A 13584-nucleotide genomic window follows, 5' to 3' on the forward strand; every position below is an offset into this window, starting at 1 on the left:
GGAGGGAGCTTTGCCTGAGCAGTAGGGCACAACTGCAGCCCTTGTAATCGCACACACACACACCCGCCCCTCCCCGAGTGCAGCACTTCCTGGGCTTCAGGACATCAAGCAGAGAATGAGACAGACCCACAGCCCTACCTGCCTCTCTGTGCTGACCAGTTGATGATGCAGTAGGGAGCAGGCGGCACCCCAGGAAGCGGAGCAGCAGCAGGCACGCTCCTCTTGCATGGCGACAAGGTACACGCAGACGTGTTTGCATCTCTAACGCAGAATTCCTCTTGGGAGCTGTGTGAGGAGGCAGGGGGTGCGGGGCAGTGTGGGTGGCCATCGCCACCCCGGGTGAGGGTGTGTGTATCCTGTGACTGTGTGGGAGAGAATTAGAGCCACTTTCTTCTAACACTGAACAAGGAACTTTATTCAAATACAGAAACGTTTCCCCTCAGCTTCACTGTAGCCTTCTGCTTCCAATCTCCCCAGCCTCTTTAGTAAGGAAGCCAGACAAGATTTAAAGAAACCGAGCACACTGTGCTGCAACACAAGGCGTGGGTAGCGGCAGGGAAGAGGGAGAGAGGCAGTCTTGTGGGGAGGGGTGCTGAGGCACCTTGCTGTGTGCTCCACACCATATTAGTGGGGGAATTCCTCTGCTGTGCTGACTGCCTGGCTCTAAGTGGGAGAGGTAATGAGGCGTTGTCATGAGGACTAGATTGTGCACTACATACTTTTTCAGATGATGGAGGGGAAGAGGCAGGGGGTGCTGGGCAATGCATGCTGAGTCGATCACAGCAGGAGGAGAATCCCTGCAAAGGGAGGCACGAGGTGCTGAGTTAGGCCCTGCCCCAGGGGAAGGGGTATATAGGACCGGTCTGTATTGTAGGGAGCAGCAAGTGTTGCTGTGCTCGCCCCCCTGCGTGAGAAGCAGCAGGAGTTGGCACTGGGGCTCTGTGTTTTGCCCGCAGTGCGGGTGGCAGGCAGGAAGAGAAGCAGCTAGAGAGGGTGTTGGGCTCTGCGGTGTGCTGCTGCACATTCTGTGGGTAGGGGAGCTGTGGGGGAGGGAGGGAGAGAAAAGAGGGGGGTTGGGGCCTCTAGGGTTTTGCACTGTGGGTAGGGGAGCTGCAGGGGGAGAGGGAACAGGGCTATTCCATGAATGTGATGGCTGTGCATAGGGTGTGGGGCAATGCAGGGGCAGGGGGCTCTGTGCACAGGGTGGGTGAAAAAGGAGGGTCCGGGGCGCTGTGCACAGGGGGAATGGCAGGGGGGCTGGGTGTTCAGTGCACAGGGTGGGGAAGAGAATCAGGGGGCTGGGGGCTCTGTGCACAGGGTGGGGGGGAGAATTGGAGCAGAGGGCTCTGTGCACTGGGGGGCAAAACAGGGGGGCTCTATGCACAGGGTGGAAGGGGAGAAGCGGGGGCTCTGTGCACAGGGTGGGGGGAGAAGCAGGAGGCTCTGTGCACAGGATGGGAAGGGAGAAGCAGGGGGTCTCTGGGAGAGGCGGGGGTCTCTGTGCACAGGGTGGGGGGGAGAAGCGTGAGGCTCTGTGCACAGGATGGGAGGGGAGAAGCGGGGGTCTCTGTGCACCGGGGGAAGGGGCGGGGGGCTCTCTGCACAGGGTAGGGGGAGAAGCAGGGGGCTCTGTGCACTGGGGGAGGGGCGAGGGGCTCTGTGCACTGGGGGAGAAGCAGTGGGGCTCTGTGCACAAGGTCGGGGGGAGCAGGCGGGGGGCTCTGTGCACGGGGCAGGGGGCTCTGTGCACAGGATGAGGGGGAGAAGCAGGGGGGCTGTGTGCACTGAGGGTGGGGGCATGGGGCTCTGTGCACTGGGGGAATGGGGGCTCTGTGCACAGGGTGGGGGGAGAAGCGGGGGGCTCTGTGCACTGGGAAGGGACGGGGGGCTCTGCACAGGGTGGGGAGGAAAGTGGGGGGCTCTGTGCACAGGATGGGAGAAGCAGGCGGTCTCTGGGGGAGGCAGGGGTCTCTGTGCACAGGGGGAAGGGGTCGGGGGCTCTGTGCACAGGGTGGGGGGAGAAGCAGGGGCTCTGTGCACTGGGGAAGGGGGGCTCTGTGCACAGGGTGAGGGGGAGAAGCAGGGGGGCTGTGTGCACTGAGGGTGGGGGCAGGGGGCTCTGTGCACTGAGGGTGGGGGGAGAAGCGGGGGGGCTCTGTGCACTGGGGGAGCAGGCAGGGGCTCTGAGCACTGGGGGGAGAAGTAGGGGGCTCTATGCACTGGGGGGAGGGAAGAAGCGGGGGGGCTCTGTGCATGGGGGGGGAGAAGAAGCAGGGGGTCAGCGCACTGAGGAAGGGGCGGGGGGCTCTGTGCACAGGGTGAGGGGGAGAAGCAGGGGGGCTGTGTGCACTGAGGGTGGGGGCGGGGGGCTCTGTGCACAGGGTGAGGGGGAGAAGTAGGGGGGCTCTGTGCACAGGGTGAGGGGGAGAAGCAGGGGGGCTGTGTGCACTGAGGGTGGGGGCAGGGGGCTCTGTGCACAGGGTGGGGGGAGAAGCAGGGAGGCTCTGTGCACTGGGGGAGCAGGCAGGCGCTCTGAGCACTGGGGAGAGAAGTAGGGGGCTCTGTGCACAGGGTGGGGGGAGAAGTAGGGGGTCTGTGCACAGGGTGGGGGGAGAAGTAGGGGGTCTGTGCACAGTGGGGGGAGAAGTAGGGGGGCTCTGTGCACTGGGGGGGAGAAGTAGGGAGGCTCTGTGCACAGGGTGGGGGGAGAAGTAGGGGGGCTCTGTGCACAGTGGGGGGGGAGAAGTAGGGGGGCTCTGTGCACTGGGGGGGAGAAGTAGGGAGGCTCTGTGCACAGGGTGGGGGGAGAAGTAGGGGGGCTCTGTGCACAGGGTGGGGGGAGAAGTAGGGGGCTCTGTGCACAGGGTGGGGGCAGGGGGCTCTGTGCACAGGGTGGGGGGAGAAGTAGGGGGCTCTGTGCACAGGGTGGGGGCAGGGGGCTCTGTGCACAGGGTAGGGGGAGAAGTAGGGGGGCTCTGTGCACAGGGTGGGGGGAGAAGTAGGGGGCTCTGTGCACAGGGTGGGGGCAGGGGGCTCTGTGCACAGGGTGGGGGGAGAAGTAGGGGGGCTCTGTGCACAGGGTGGGGGGAGAAGTAGGGGGCTCTGTGCACAGGGTGGGGGCAGGGGGCTCTGTGCACAGGGTGGGGGGAGAAGTAGGGGGCTCTGTGCACAGGGTGGGGGCAGGGGGCTCTGTGCACAGGGTGGGGGGAGAAGTAGGGGGCTCTGTGCACAGGGTAGGGGGAGAAGTAGGGGGGCTCTGTGCACTGAGAGGGCGGGCAGGGGGCTCTGTGCACGGGCCAGGGAGCAGCAGGCGAAGCCGCGAAGCGGGAGGCCGCGGCCCGGCAGCGAACAGGGAGGGGTGGCGGCGGGCGGCTCCGCACACTCTGGGCACCGGGCAGGGGGCGGCGGCAGCCCCAGACCAGCCGGCCCGGCCTGGCCCAGGCGGGGAGGGGATGTGACGAGGCGCTCGCGGTGCATTGTGGGAAGCCACCCGGCCGCGCTGGGGTTGACTTGTTCCAGTTCACACGGCGTCGGGCTGAGCCCAGCGAGCGGGGCGGACACACGGACCGGAGACATATCGCGGCGGCGGCGGCGGCGGCGGGGAGCTGCCCGGTAAGTGCCGGGCCGGTTCGCTGCCCGCGGGCGCGTTACCCGGGCGGGGGGCGGTTGCGCTGTAACGTTCCCGGCTCGCCCCGCACCTGGGCTGCGGGGATCTGCCCCGCGCCCTCGGGTTCCGCTCCTGGCGGCTCAGAGCGGGGGCGTCACTGAGCCCGTTGGCAGCTGGCGCTCAGGGGAAGAGCCAAGAGCCTCTTGGACCCCGTCCTGGGGGTCAGTGGAGGGGTTCCTGGCTACAGCCAACAGCCCCTTCTTCCTGGGCTGCCTTGCCTAAAACCAGGAAATCAACCCCGTTCTCCCCAGGGTGGTGGCCGTGGGATTGTATTTGTATTGGCTCCCAAGCAGGGGGATGGGAAAGGTTGGAAGGAGTCCAGATCACACCCGGAATTATACTATGTTGCACAGTGATTTCAATGCATGTGTAGATGTTGAAACAAGCTCTTCCCCCAATTTCCTCCTTCTTCTCCTTCCCACCGGGTCATGGGACAGGAGAAGATTAATGTGTAGCCGACTGCCAAAAAGAATGGCTGAAGAACAGTGGGAAGACATTTTTTGGTACATTTCACTTCAGCCCGAGGAGACAATGGCACAAAGTTGTTTATGATTGCACAATGGGAAGGATGTAGCCTAAAAAGAACAAGCTGACATTTTAAAAACCTAGAGGAACCTCGAAGTTGAAGAAGTAAATATTGTACAAGGAATGGATACTGCACCCATTATTTTAGGACTGTCACTTCTTTTAAAGCCTGTGCAAATCTTCCCGGCAAACACCTTATGATCCATGCAGTGTGCGCCTGGGTGTGGGTGTTTCTCACATGGGCTGCACCCTAACTGCATGTTCTGTATTGCATGCTGCAGGTGAATACAGGTTTCTCAGTCTTGGGAATAAGGCATAAGACAATGTACATGGATTTAACTGGAAAACTGAAGGGTATGCATGCATGTGAAGAAGAAAATAGGAGGAACAAATGCACACAAATTCTGTGTATTTAATCTCACAGTTGTCTTTTTGTTTGCAATGCAGTCTTTAAAAGTAACTTTTAGAATGCCCCCATTTATAGTTGTAGCAGACATTTGGGGCCAGATTTCGTTCAGTTAAACTGGTGTAAATCTGAAGTGACTCCATTTATATTGGGGTTTTTTTTTGAGTTATGTTTGAATGGTAGCACCTTATGATTTCATATTTTGACCATTAGAATGAGTGCAGCAATTTTTCCTAAGATTATAGTATGGCTGTCATGTAGCAACAGGTGTGTAAGGAACTTTACAGCCGAGGCACCTCCCCCATTCCTAAAGGTTTGATAGAAATAAATGAGCCAAATAGCAAGTTAGTGGGTAATTAGAGAATCAACAACTAGGTTCTTATGCACAGAATGGAAATAAGAGATTTAGGCATAAACACAGCAATTACAATTTCTCTGACAAGCCCATTTATGTTATTTTAAATGCTTGTTGGTTACTGGGAGAATTTATACTGAGTAGACATTAGACAGCATATGTAATCAATTACAGAACAATTTCCCTAGACTGTTGGTGTTTTTATTTTGATTTTTTAAGCAGTTGAAGGAATTACCTTTAAATGTTTTAGGGCCAAATTTTAATTCCAGGGCACTTTGTTGTTATGATATAACATGGCAAAAATGGTGTAAAAAAAGTGAAACCTTTTAGGCCATTTGAACTCCTAAGTGAAAACTTTATTTTAAATAAAATATGCTTTTGTCCGTTGAGTTGAATGCAAACTATACACACCAAACCAAATTCTGCTCCAGCTTTACAGTGGTGTAACAGAGGAGAATTTGACCAACTGACATTAACACTGGAAGGTACTTTCAGGTGTTCCTGATTTTAGCTTAGTGTTAGCAAAATTATAACTGCTACAAACATCAATGTTTAGAAATCAAACATTCAAACATTTATATAAAGTGAAAATAAAATTCTCTTGGTGCTGCAGGGCAAATTCCACTGAATAACAGGGAGCTCCTTAAAAAGACCCTTTCGCTGCTGGACAGTTGGAATATTAACACTCCAGAAAAGTAATTTGGATCGAAATTTCCCTCTCACACAATAAGGAAAAGGTGATGTATAGTTCACCCTACCATTTAAAGGCCCCAGTCAGTCCCCCTGCTCTGGGAGGAAAGGAGAAGGCCTCAGAATTTTAAGAGCTCTGTTGAGAAGAGAGGCACTGGCCCAGTCAGAAATCTGGGCAGCATTATGCTTGAAAGCAGGCACAATGCTTTCCAGAGGTCTAAGCTGGGGAATGGGAGCATAGCTGCTACTCCTCTTTACCCAACCATCCCTACTGGATGTTGCTGGGGTAGAATAGGAGGGAGGGATGGTACATGGTTCCATCTCCTTCTCCCTTCCCAGCCCACACTGGAGAGACTAATGCCAGCATTTGCCTTATATAGGTAGTTCTTAACAGTCAAAGGAGTTAAGAGTGAGGATCACATTGTGCCTGGCATCTACTCAGAGGCAGGTCCTTGTACCCTCTCCTCCATTTGTGCACAGGGCCAGGCAGTATTCGTGTCTATTTTTAAAACTTATTCTACCTCAGGATTTTGGCTGAGACTCATCCACATCAACTGTTTATTGCATTTTTGCCTGCTTCCAACACAGTGGTTGTGGTGAAGGAGTTTCTGAAACATTCTTTACCTGAAACACATTGTCTTTCTGGACATATATCCCCAGTTCTTAAATGGTTCAATGATTTAAAGTCCTCTCTGTCTTAATTTTATGCCTGCTCATGTACATACAGCATTTCTCTTCCAAGAGGCTTCTTTTTTCCCCGGTGTCAGCATTTCCAAGAGTGGTCAACAGAGACAACAGTATATTTACATTAGTCTAATTATTTGCAGCAAGAAATGCCCAGCTAGGAATCCTAGCACGCTGTTAATACCATTCACACAGCCTTATTTATTTATTAAAAAGGGAGCAGTTGCCTAAATATCTTGCAGCTTTGTAAAAAGCCCTTTTGTCAATATGCTAAAATTGTGTAACTATTTTTATTCTTGCACACAAACTTAGTGGAAATAAAATGACCATTAGCGTAAAAAAAAAAGTAAGTTACCTTTGTTAGAAATACTTAGACACTTTCATTTGTTATGGAACCTCAATAAAATGGACAGCCATGGAGCACTGTAGTTGAGGAGAATTTGTCTTGATAGAGTTCCTTTATAGATGAATCAATTTTTAACTGTATATTTTGGTGCAATGTTTTTAGATTAGAAATTAATGTAGTAGTAGTAGTAGTAGTGTATGGGGTTTGTGCCCATTCTTATAACTGGATTCTTCCATACTGATTGCTGCCTCTTCATAGGCCAAAAATAAAAAAGTTACTGCCTCACTAGAGCACTTAGTTTCATGTGAAATCACATTGTTATATCAAACCATTGCTTGCTTACTTGCTGATATAACCCTATTTATTATTTGTATTACTGTAGCTCCTAGAAGTCTTAGTTCGGGACCAAGAATCCTATTGTACTAGGCTCACATATTCGAGACCATTTTATTCATGCTTTTAGACACTGTGTTTTATAAAGTATTCCTAACTAGCTTCTGATAGGGTTACCATATTTTGTGCCTCCAAATGGAGGACACTCCACAGGGCCCCGGCCCCGCCCCCAACTCCGCCCCCTCCCCAAAGTCTCCGCCCCCTCCCCTGCTTCCCGCGAACATTTGATTCGCGGGAAGCCTGAAGCAGGTAAGGGGGAGTGTGGGGGGAGGAGGCGCGGCCCAGGCTGGCCCCCCCGGCAGCTCCAGCCTGGGTCGGCTCGGGCCCTGGGGTGCCAGCCCCCGCCCAGCACTGCCGGCCCCCGGCGGCCCAGCACTGCCGGCCCCGTGGCCCAGCGCACCCCCCCGCTACCCCGGACCGGCCCCGCGGCCCAGCGCACCCCCCGGCGGCCTGGACCGGCTCCCAGCCCCGCGGCCCAGCGCACCCCCCCGCTACCCCGGACCGGCCCCGCGGCCCAGCGCACCCCCCGGCGGCCCGGACCGGCTCCCGGCCCCGCGGCCCAGCGCACCCCCCTGCGGTGCCTGGACTGGCTCCTGGCCCCGTGGGCCTGGCCTGGACCCCGGCCTGGCACCGCGCCCCCGGCTCCCCGCCCGGCCCGGCACCATGCCCCCGGCCCCACACCAGCCCCGGCCAAAGAGGCCCCGGCCGAGCCCTCCCTCCCTCCCGATTTTCCCGGACATGCCCGGCTTTTGGGGATTTCCCCCCGGACGGGGATTTGAGCCCCCAAAAGCCGGACATGTCTGGGAAAATCCGGACGTATGGTAACCCTAGCTTCTGATTAGCTGAAGCACAGAGCAAATCTGCTGTCAAAGATTCAGAATGCAGCTTTTCAAGAGTAGTACAGTGAGCAATATATGGTACATCAGATGGAATGACAGCATTTACATTGTTACTCATTTGGGATGATGGAAAGAAAATGAATAGTATTGCAGCAGAATTAATCTCTGCTGGAGCAAAAAACAAACATCTCTCTTTTGCCTTGATGGTGAGAGAAGGAAGGTGGGAAAGGTAAATGCCCTGCTTCATCTTGATATGTATCCAGTTGCAGGAGAACATTATCCTGTGACAACATTCCCCTTGATATGCTTATATAAGAGCTAATGAAATCTGTCATCTTTGTTTGGTGAATGCAATTAACATGTGGATGTAAGCATCTAATCATACTAGTTACTGTCTCTGACCTGATTAGTATGAATGCTACTTGCTCGACTAAAATAGCCACTTAAGAGTCAGCACTTGGTGACTATCAGGACTGGCCTTATCATGAGGCGAACTGAGGCGGCTGCCTCGGGTGCCAGACTGTGGGGGGAAGAGGGGGTGCCACTAGGACCCAGAGTGTAGAAAATTGTGTCTGCTGCTGGTGCATATGTATTCTCTCTGCTCTAGATGCACAGAGATGGTGGAGTGCTGTGCTGGAGGAAGGAGGGCACAAGAGCCATGGCAGGCAGGAGAAAAGATGAGGATGTGAATGGTGAGGAAATGCCTAATCTTCCAGTTAGTCAGAGTGAAGGTGACCTGGCAGCTACTGCAGCATCCATATCTCCATCTCAAATGGAAGTAACCATGCACATTCCCAAAGAAAGGTGTAGATCAGAGAAGAGTGTGGTGCAGGTGCAAGAAACAACTGCTGCTGAGTTTAGTTCCTTAAGTCTAGATGATCCAGGACTGTGGACCCACTTGAGCAGTAGCCTGAGGGACTTCCTTGTACTGCATGGGCCACAGCAAGTGAAAAACTTCTATTTTCATTGTCTTTGGGGAACATGAAGTTTCCATCCAACACATTACTGGCGTGAAATCCCCAATGGTGACAAAGTGGAGAGGCCATGGCTTATGTACTCAAAAATCCAGAATGCTGCATACTGTTTTTGTTTCAAACTCTTCCAGTCTAATGTTCCAGCCACATTAGGTTCTACAGGAACAAAGGACTGGAAAAATCTGGCTAGAAATCTGGCATGCCATGAGAAGGCAGCAAATCACCAGAGAGCATTCCATAGATGAGACTAAGGTTAAAGGCCACCATAGGTTGAGATGAGACTAAGCTTAAAGGCCACCATAGATGATCAGCATCAAGATAAGATTGCATCACAGTCTCTTTACTGGCAAAATGTTCTGAAAAGGCTCATTGCCATGGTGAGAATGCTTGCTACCCAAAACCTAGCACTGCGTGGCACTTCAGATCAGCTGCATGTGCCAAACCATGGAAACGTCCTTAAAATTGTGGAGCTGATGGCTGAGTTTGATGCTATACTCCAGGAGCATCTAAGAAGAGTCACCATCCAAGAAATGTACACACACCACTATCTTGGAAAAACAATTCAAAATGAGTTCATACAGTTACTGGCAAAAAAAATCAAACAGAAGATTGTGGCAGATCTGAAGTCAGCAAGATATTACTCTGTTATTTTGGACTGCACACCTGACATCAGCCAGACGGAACAAATTACTCTAATGGTGCGTTTTGTAACAACAACAGAACCTAGTGAAAATGTCCCTGCAGTGGTGACTGTCGGAGAGCATTTTCTAGAATTTATTGACATTGATGATACTACAGGAGCTGGTATGACAAATGTGATTCTTAAAAAGCTGGAAGATACAGGAATTGTGATAGCCCTGGCCTCTCATGTCAGCTACGATAATGGTGCCAACATCAGAGGAAAGAACAGAGGAGTGCAGACACGGATCTGAGAGTTAAACCCTCGAGCCTTTTTTGCCCCATGCAGTTCTCATTCATTTAACTTGGTGGTCAGTGATGCAGCATCAGCTTCTAGTGATGCTGCTGAATTTTTTAATGTAATTCAAAGCATCTATGTATTTTTCTCTGCATCAACTCATCGATGGCAAATTTTGAAGCAACATCTGGGACTATCCTCTCTGACACTGAATGCCACACAATGGGAAAGTTGAGTGGAGATGATAAAGCCTATCAAACACCAAATTGGGAAGATAGATGATGCCCATAGTTGCCATTATGGAGGATAATGCTATGACAGGAACTGTTTATGGGAGAACAGTGGCAGAGGGAAATGGAATCACCAGAAACATACATAACTTCAAATTTTTGTGTGGCTTAGTGTTGTCTCATGACACATTGTTTGTTTGACAGAAATGTTGTAAGCAAGAGACTTCAAGGTGTTGACCTTGATATATCTGGAGCAATGGAACAACTGGACAAAGCAAAGTCATACCTGCAGTCTTACCAATCAGATGAGGGATTTAATAACGTTCTGAAGAGTGCACAGAAGTTGGCAGAGGGACTTCACACTGAAGCTATTTTGTCACCCATTCAAGAATACAAGAGTCACTGAAGAAGAAGACATTTTGATTACGAGGCATGGAGAAATCCCACAAGAGACCCCAAACAACAATTCAAAGTTGAATTCTTTAACCAGGTGCTAGATTGTGCAATACAGTCAGCTCAAGAACGTTTCATGCAGCTCAAGGAACACAGCAGTATATTTAGGATGTTGTATGATATTCCAAAACTCCTCACTATACCTGAAGAAGACCTACACCAGAAATGCAGAGCACTAGAGACAGTTGACACATGATAACATGCACGATATTGATGCGAGTGATTTAGGTAATGAACGGAAAGCCCTTTCAAGATACATTTCAGCAGGATCAACTCCAAAGGCTGTTCTGGAATATATGTGCACAAATAAGTTGACCACCCTCTTTCTAAATGCTTTTGTTGCTCTGTGCATACTTCTAACACTTCCTGTAACAGTTGGTAGCTTCTCCAAGCTGAAATTAATAAAAACACATCTGTGTTCCACAATGACACAGGAGAGGCTGGTCGGCCTTGGAACCATCTCAATAGAGCATGAGCTGGCCCAGACTGTGGACCTTCATCAAGAAGCAGTTCAAATCTTTGCAACGAAGAAGACATGGAAAGCACCACTTTGATTATTCAAACAGATAAAAATGCCAGTGTTTACTATGCAGACAAGAAAAGTTACATTTGCTGTTCAAGTGTTTGAAAGTTAAGTATTACTTAAAATTTTTGAACAAGGCATTTTAAGTTGTTAGTTCTCCTTTATTGGGGTAGGTAGCAGAGCAGTACCATGAGAGGAGTAGAACAGGAAGAAGGCAGAATTGAGATCTTTCAAAGTTTTGGACCAAGCGAAGGGGCATGCGGGCGTCATTTGAGCTCCCCGCCTCAGGTGCCAAAATGTTGTGTGCCGGCCCTGATGACTATTAATAGCAAGTTATCAGCTTGACCCTCTTACCAGACATTAAGTTAGTATTGGCTAAACTAATGTCAAATGCAGGGTATGACAGCCACCTGTTATTATGTACCGTTTTACCAAGATGTGCAATGTGTAATATGATTTGTATGAAGCTTAGGCTTTCAAACCAGGAAGACATCAGTGTGCATCTGGAGTGTGTATTAAAAGTGTGCCTTTGACTGCAATGTATACATTCTTCACATGCAGTGTTGAATTCAACCAAGAATATCCTAGACAGTTTTAAGCAGAAATTAAAGAAGTAGAGCTGAATTCTCCTGACTTGCATAGGTACACCTGCATTGAGCCTATTGACCTCAGTGAACTTAAAGCTGATTTACACTGCTGGAGGTCAGAGAAGAGTAAAGGCCATCGCTTTTGTTGTTCTTTTCTTTCTTATTAGTTATGGGGTGATGGAATCCTCCTTTAAGAGCTTGATCCACTGAAGTCAATGGGAGTCTCACTATTGCCTTTGATAGTTATTGGTGTAAACATTAAGCTTTAAGAAAATTCATGGCTGAACCACTGTCTGGTACGTTATTAGGGATCTAACTCATCTAGTCTGTTTTTATCCTTGATCCAGAAGTATCTGTAATGTAAATCTCATACTTTTGCTCTATGTCAGTGTGTCACAGTCAGAATAGAGAATTGTATTCCCCACACATTTGGGGAAGTTTGCCAAATATTGCAATAGAAAGGCAGTGGAGAAAGAAGAGGAATGGGCCTATTACATGTATTCTCTGAATTGTTTTTCAAATCTTGTAACAACTGTTGAGTGCACTGTGAAGTTCCTTTTGGTTAGCTTTACCTTGTGTGACCACTGACTAGCAGTGACTCAGCAAACTGCTGTAGGTTTCATGAAAGTTGGCAGCATTTCAGAGTTTGTAGTTTTACAGTCAAACTGTTTGTGAGCACCATGTAAAGTAAAATAGAATTTTCTTCAGCATCAGACCTATAGTCATTCTCTTAAACATACTTATTGAAAATACAGATGTAATTTTGGCCATTGCAAGTTAAATCCGTTCTCTGTCCCCTGCCCTCCAGTCTCTTCCAGTCATGTACAAGTTATACAACCTGATTAGCACAAATCCATAGTTAGAATGGAAGGGATCTTTTAAAACCTGCTTATTTTTATTCCTTTTATGTTAAGCAGATGCCAGAATAAAGGAGGGTATTAGAGCTTTAACTAGGAATTCCCTAAAACTTTTTTGCATTTACAAATTGAGTCATTCCATGTATACATAGAACAAATAAACTCTTCTTCTCTGGCTTGCACTATATTTTTCTGGTTAGGTAATCTGTGGTTGTCTGATCACCTCACTGTACGCTTATTTTTTGATTCTCAGTGTAGGTCCATGGTTACCATTAATGTTAGCAGGAGCTACTTGTGGTCATGCAGAAAGTAGTGTTAAAGCAAGCGTAACATGGTACTACCCATTGTGTATATATATCACTAGTAGCTAAGATCCCATGCTGTCACATGGATGTGGCAGTTAGGTCAAGTAATCCACCATCTGTGCATTCTCCCTCATACAGCCAATTAAACTGTTGCATGCAGACTAGCTGTAGAGTAATGGTGGTGGTTGGTTGAGTTATCTCTGATATCACAATGGTCTAGCACTCTTGGCATGGCTCAGATACTCGTCTTGCACAGGTTTACATCAAAGTTAAAATGGATCACATCTCCATCTCTCATGAGTTGAGTCATTTTCTTGGTGGTAGAAATAAAAGTGTAATGCCATGTGGTCCCATTGTACTGTACATTGCGGCACTCTACCACGACAGTCCGTGTAGGTCTTCAGTTTGTATTTTTAAAAATCAGATACGCTGTATGTAACGCCAATTCAGTCAAAATGTCAGAAAAATTCTGTTTTGCTACACACTTTACTCTTACGAACTGGGCTCCAAGTGTTAGCCACTCAGGGCTAGATCAACCCCCATTGCCCCACTCCCAGTAAAATCCACAGGGGCACTAAGGGAAGGAAACTTGAGACTCTTTCAGATTCCCCTCCAACCATTCCGAAGGAGAGACTGCCCCATGGAGTAAGTTGCCAGATTGCATAAATCTGGAGATCGGAGCCACCTGCAGAGAGGCTTTCTGGGAACTCTGGCATCTATTTCAGTGAAGCCACATTGCCAGAGAATGGGAGCCAAACTACCAGGGTTTCCATGGGCACAACTGTCCCAACATCTCCTACATGGGGGAGTTTCTCAGCTCAGACAGGACACAAA

The 13584-nt window shown here is 49.8% G+C and overlaps 1 protein-coding gene across 5 annotated transcripts in view; it reads left to right on the plus strand.

Moving 5' to 3' along the window:
- Positions 1 to 216: 216 nt before the first annotated feature.
- The window catches only part of LOC128842392 (core histone macro-H2A.1), a 73069-nt gene continuing 59701 nt past the window's right edge, over positions 217 to 13584 (plus strand). For 4 of the 5 annotated variants that reach the window (XM_054038367.1, XM_054038370.1, XM_054038369.1 and 1 more), the window contains exon 1: positions 3592 to 3612. The gene's annotated coding sequence lies outside the window, so the exon portion shown is untranslated. Of the gene's footprint in view, positions 238 to 3591; positions 3613 to 13584 lie in introns of those variants that run through there. The other variant, XM_054038368.1, reaches the window with a different exon arrangement.

Source organism: Malaclemys terrapin, chromosome 8 (genome assembly GCF_027887155.1).
Source record: "Malaclemys terrapin pileata isolate rMalTer1 chromosome 8, rMalTer1.hap1, whole genome shotgun sequence".
In the NCBI taxonomy this organism is placed as follows: domain Eukaryota; kingdom Metazoa; phylum Chordata; order Testudines; family Emydidae; genus Malaclemys; species Malaclemys terrapin.